Source organism: Saccopteryx bilineata, chromosome 3 (assembly GCF_036850765.1).
Source record: "Saccopteryx bilineata isolate mSacBil1 chromosome 3, mSacBil1_pri_phased_curated, whole genome shotgun sequence".
Taxonomy (NCBI): Eukaryota; Metazoa; Chordata; class Mammalia; order Chiroptera; family Emballonuridae; genus Saccopteryx; species Saccopteryx bilineata.
Genome location: NC_089492.1, coordinates 257,825,800 through 257,831,799, shown reverse-complemented (window position 1 = coordinate 257,831,799; position 6,000 = coordinate 257,825,800). Strand labels below are relative to the sequence as shown.

General features: G+C 40.2%; 1 pseudogene; it reads left to right on the top strand.

Annotated features, from left to right (window-relative positions):
- Positions 1-508: 508 nt before the first annotated feature.
- LOC136332611 (U4 spliceosomal RNA) lies at positions 509-591 on the top strand (annotated as a pseudogene).
- Positions 592-6,000: the final 5,409 nt, after the last annotated feature.

The following is a 6,000-nucleotide window of genomic DNA, read 5'->3' as shown; positions in this document are numbered from 1 at the left end:
AGGCATTGGAGATACTAAGATGAATAAGACGTAGTCGCTGCCCTCAGTGACCTCCAGATGTACATGAAGGCACCAGCTTGATGGGGGTTGGGGTCAGAGAAGGTTTCCTGACTGAGGTAACTGAATCTCCTTCGTTAAGAAATTCTAGGAGAATAAAGAGAGCAGCCTTGTAAAGTAAATATAAACATCTAATAAAACAAGCCAATTAGAAAGACATTTATTAGAAAAAGACAGTCTTTTACCAGTTTGTCCTGTGTTTCTTTTGCATTTTTTCCCTAATTTCTTTGTCTCTAGTCTTATCTCATTCCAGTCTACATTTAAAATTGCCTCCAAAGTTATTTCTAAACCCTGATCTGATCATACAGTTGTTTCTGTCTTAAGAATTTTTAATGGCTACTCATTCATTCATTCTACATATTCATCAATTACCTACTGTGCTATTTCAGTGTTGAGTGTTTGAGATGCAGTGGTGAACCAACAGTCACTCCCTTCAAGATGCCTAGAGTCTAGCTTTGCACACTGATGGTATTGTGGCCAATGATGTTTATTTGAGGCACAATTATTGCTAGTAGAAAAATAAAAAGGAAACCTAGAATCTAGACCAGGTGACGACAAGTAAGCAGACTATTTCAGTATAGATTAATACTAGCGTTGCAGCCCTGGCCGGTTGGCTCAGCGGTAGAGCGTCGGCCTAGCGTGCGGAGGACCCGGGTTCGATTCCCGGCCAGGGCACACAGGAGAAGCGCCCATTTGCTTCTCCACCCCTCCGCCGCGCTTTCCTCTCTGTCTCTCTCTTCCCCTCCTGCAGCCAAGGCTCCATTGGAGCAGAGATGGCCCGGGCGCTGGGCATGGCTCTGTGGCCTCTGCCTCAGGCGCTAGAGTGGCTCTGGTCGCAATATGGCGACGCCCAGGATGGGCAGAGCATCGCCCCCTGGGGGGCAGAGCACCGCCCCTGGTGGGCGGGCCGGGTGGATCCCAGTCGGGCGCATGCGGGAGTCTGTCTGACTGTCTCTCCCTGTTTCCAGCTTCAGAAAAATGAAAAAAAAAAAAAAAAAAAAAGAAAAAAAAAAAATACTAGCGTTGCAGGTAAGCATACAATTCTGTGGGAGTATACACAGGAGTACCTTGTCCTCTCTTGGGAAATCAAATAATCCTACCTGAGTCTTGTCCTCAAATTTATATCAATTGAGTCCAACAGATACCAGTATCTATTGTGCTAGGTATTATTCAAAACAACTGCTTTTAAACAGATCAAAACCTAGTGGAGGAACCAGATAATCAGTAAATCCAGCAGTGTGGTAAGTGGATAGATAAATGCATAGGGTGCTATGATAATGGGTTGAGAAGAGAAGACTGGTGGGCAGCACAGCTTTCCGGAAGAGACAATAAACGATCTTTTTAAATTATTTAATTATTTTTAATTGGATTTATTGGCCTGAAATTTATTAATAAAATTATATAGGTTCAGGTATACAATTCTATAATACATTATCTATACTGTATGTTCACCACCCCAAGTCAACTTTTCTTCCATCACCATTTATTAACCCTTTACTCTCTTCTAAGCAGTCTTGAAGTACAAATAGGAGTTAGCCAGACTGGAATTTCCACTTCCTTACTGTAACAAACCAGACCCTTCACAACCCCTTGGTCTACTTTTCCAATGCATTCTTATATCTTCTGTATCTTTGTTTATCAAATTAGAAACAAGAACCCCTGGATTATTTAGCTTTACACATGGGATATGAGAAACTACTGGTTAAATGTGGCACATCTTTCTGGAGCATCAGTTTTACCAGATGAAAAGTAATTTGAAACATTAGCATAATATATTGGTGGATTGAAGGCAAAATTTCCACTGACTTTTTTCAAGATAAAACAGGATACATACATTCTAAGCTAGTGGCAAGTCATTTCAGGTTTGCCCTTATATAGCATCATCCACTGCCGCCTCTTTCTTGTAGAGAAGTTTGAAATACACTATCGGAATGTGCCAAGACCTTTCATATCCCTGTTTTGTAACATATGCTATTTTCTTGTCCTGGAGTACTCTTCTCACTTTTCTCTCTATGTAAACTCTACTTACTCTTCAAAGTCCAACTTAAGTGTCATCCTATAATAGTCATTTTTTAACACAATTTAAATGTCTTCCCATAATAGTGAACTTTTAAACATGTCTCCTTTCCTAATAGCTTCAGGCATAGTTAACCTCTCCGTTTTGTGTTTCCACCACTGTTTACTTAGAATTTCCATTACTGCACTGTTCACACTGTTCAGCATTGCTCACTGTCTATTTCCTTATCTGTCTCAGCTTCTGGACTATAAGCTTCTTTAGGGCAGGGACTTTTTTTTTTTTTTTTTTACAGAGACAGAGAGTCAGAGAGAGGGCTAGATAGGGACAGACAGACAGGAACGATGTGCCTTGACCGTGGGCCTTCAGCAGACCAAGTAACCTCTTGCTGGAGCCAGAGGCCTTGGGTCCAAGCTGGTGAGCTTTGCCCAAACCAGATGATCCTGCGCTCAAGCTGGCGACCTCGGGGTCTTGAACCTGGGTCCTCCGCATCCCAGTCCGACACTCTATCCACTGCGCCACTGCCTGATCAGGCAGGTAGGGACTATTTTTAAGTTTATCTTTGTGTCCTTAGTGACTAGCACTTAATAGACCCCAATAGATGCTTGTTGAATGTTGAATTTATGGGCCATTCCTAACTCTGCATGACCTCTGCTCTAACACAAAATAGTATCTCCCTTACTTCACATCTTCAGGGAATGATGTGTTCCACAAAAGTATATTTTCCAGAGGACTGAAATTTATTTCCTAAAGTATCAAAATCTTATTTTGTTGTGGATTTATTTTTCTAAGCTTTTACACACTTGTCTGCTCTCATAAATACCATATTTCCCCATATATAACACACTCCCATGTATAGGACTCACCTTAATTTTGGGGCCTGAAATTTGAAAAAAAAAAGTATTATTTTATTCATCATAAAATTCATTCTTCTTCTTCTTCTTCTTCTTCTTCTTCTTCTTCTTCTTCTTCTTCTTCTTCTTCTTCCTCCTCCTCCTCCTCCTCCTCCTCCTCCTCCTCTTCCTCCTCCTCCTCCTCCTCCTCTTCCTCCTCCTCCTCCTCCTCTTTGTGAGAGGAAGGGAGATAGACTCTTGCTTGCACCTCAACCAGGATCAACCCCCACCCAACCTTGAATGAACTCAGCTATTTTTAGCACTTGCGGCTGAAGTGCTTTGACCAACCCAGCTATCCTCCATGCCCTTGCAGAAGCTTAAACTAATAGAGCCACTGGCTATAGGAGGGGAAGAGGGAGAGAAAGAGGAGGAGGTGGGAGAGAAGCAAATGGTTGATTTCCTGTGTATCCTGACTGGGGATGGAACCTGGGATATCCATACACTGGGCCCATGTTCTACCCACTGAGCAAACCAATCAGGGCAGAATCAGGATTTTTTAAAAAAATTTTTTTACAGAGACAGAGAGAGTCAGAGAGAGGACTAGACAGACAGAAACAGAGAGATGAGAAGCATCAATCATTAGTTTTTCATTGCACGTTGCAACACCTCAGTTGTTCATTGATTGCTTTCTCATATGTGCCTTGACCACTGGCCTTCAGCAGACAGAGTAACCCCTTGCTTGAGCCAGTGATCTTGGGTCCAAGCTGGTGAGCTTTTGCTCGAACCAGATGAGCCCGTGCTCAAGCTGGCAATCTCAGGGTCTTGAACCTGGGTCCTCCACATCCCAGTCCGACGCTCTATCCACTGCGCCACCGCCTGGTCAGGCAGAATCAGGTTTTATAACTCCATACCAAATAACTATTATTTGGTTTTGAGTTCTTGCGCTCACTTCTAATATTTTGGTCACTACTTCTTGCTGTCAGTATGCCTGCTCTAAAACACTGCCCCTTGCTCCTTTTATATGCTCTTAAATGAGTATTAAAATGACAAAATTAATGTATGCTCATTGAAACAAACAAACAGAAGCATTTGAAGTAAAAAAATCAAAGTCTGTCCTTCATTCCTGGCACCCCATGCCAACACTTACCCACATCCACCTTCTCACTTCCTAGGGATAGCCATTGTTAGCAGTTTAATGTATATTCCTAGAGGTCATTTTCTGTCAATGTGTATCTATTTGTGTATATACAAATATCAAATCATGCTATGCATACCATTATATGACTTGCTTTCTTCCCACTCAACAATATACAATAGGTATCCTTGCATGTTAGTACATCCAAGTCTATCTCATTCTTTTTAATAGCTGCCCCCTTTTAATTTGACAATCTTAATCAGCTGTGAATGGGAAAGCCAAATAATCAAGCTTATTAGAATTGTACCTAAGAAAGAGTAAATCGGCTCTAAGTGAGGACTTGAAGAATTCTCCTAGGAGTAAAATGTGTTAACTTTCGTTCATGGGCTTTGTAATGTTTATTTTGGCTATTCTGGGACTCTTTTTACTTATTTCCTGGTTCATTGTGTTTTGAATAGCTGAGGTTGCTGGACACATGACCTGTGAATTAGTGAGGTATCACATATTCAGTTTTGCATTATATAATCTTGCTATGGTTGTGGGGTCTTTGCACTTAATTTTTCACTTAGATTATCTTTATTATACACAGTGATTATTTTGTCTAATTCCTGAGTGCTTGCATTATAATAAAAACCATTGCATATGTATGGTAGTGGTTAAAAATGTTTGGCTTGATGATTGACATAGGGCTTCTTATCTTTATCATCTATCTGTGAGACTGTCCACTGGATTTATGAGAACTCTACAAGCTCATCTGAGGAAGCCTTTCACTACTAGTGAACATTAAAGTACTGAGAGCATCTTGTCCCTATAAATAGTAAAATCCTATTTAGGATTTATATAGGGTCTTCTGCCTTCATCTGCCATAATAAGTGGCTAAATCCTGTTGATTCTATATCTTATATCTCACTGTAATGCAGCCCCACTTTTCCATTTCCACTGCCCCAGTACCTTGGATTAGGCCCTGCTATATCCCAACTGAATTACCTGTAATAGACTTCTTAATTGCTTTCCCTGCCTCCTGTCTAAACTCCACCCTGCTCACCCAGTAACTAGTGCTCTCTTTAAAACAGAAACCCTACCATGTCACAATCCTGAAGAACCCTCAGAGAATTTCTCATTATCTACATAAATGCCACTTTCCTTAGTTTAGTATACATAGGCTTTTGTGATTTGCCCCACTTCTCTTAGCTATGTCTTGTCACTCAGTGCCTCATATAATTTCTAGGGAAATCAGATGCCTTATAGTTAGTTCCTTCAACAAACCACACAAGAGAGTTCTCAATAAATGCTTATTAAATGAAGTTATGTAGCTAGAGTAACCATTCAACCTTCTTTGCTCAAGATTTTCCCTGCTCACGTCTGCCGTTCCAGTGTAATTATTAATAGTGCTCCTTTTCACCATCAAACTTATCTCAGACCAATTGAGCCACATGGTCACGCTGAATTATAGCAGTCATCAAATTGTTTTCTAACTCTAGTCTTCTCTCCTAGATGGTGAGCTCTTTGAGGACAGAAATTTTCTTTGTTCATTTTACCTTTTTATTTATTCAACTAAGATTGACAACTGTTAGATATTGAGGTATAATGTTGAATAAAGCAAACATGGTTCTTGCCTGCATGAAGTCTCCAATCCAGCAGGAAAGAACAGTCTAGTGGGAAGAATAACGCTTCAAAAAAATAAATGCTACTGAATAAATGAATGACTAAACATGGATAAGGATTTCGAGGTTCCTGAACAAACAGCCCTAATCCTGTGCATTACAGAGACAGAAATAGTCATAAACAAAAAATTCTAGAATGGTCAAATTAACCATTTACCTCCAAAAGTTGGTAACTAAAAATTTTAAATACAAACAACACATGTACATCTAAACATACATAATAATGAGATGCTACCTAATGTTAAACATAAAAAAAGGACCATGAAATAATAGCAAGAATGAGACTTTAAAGACTGT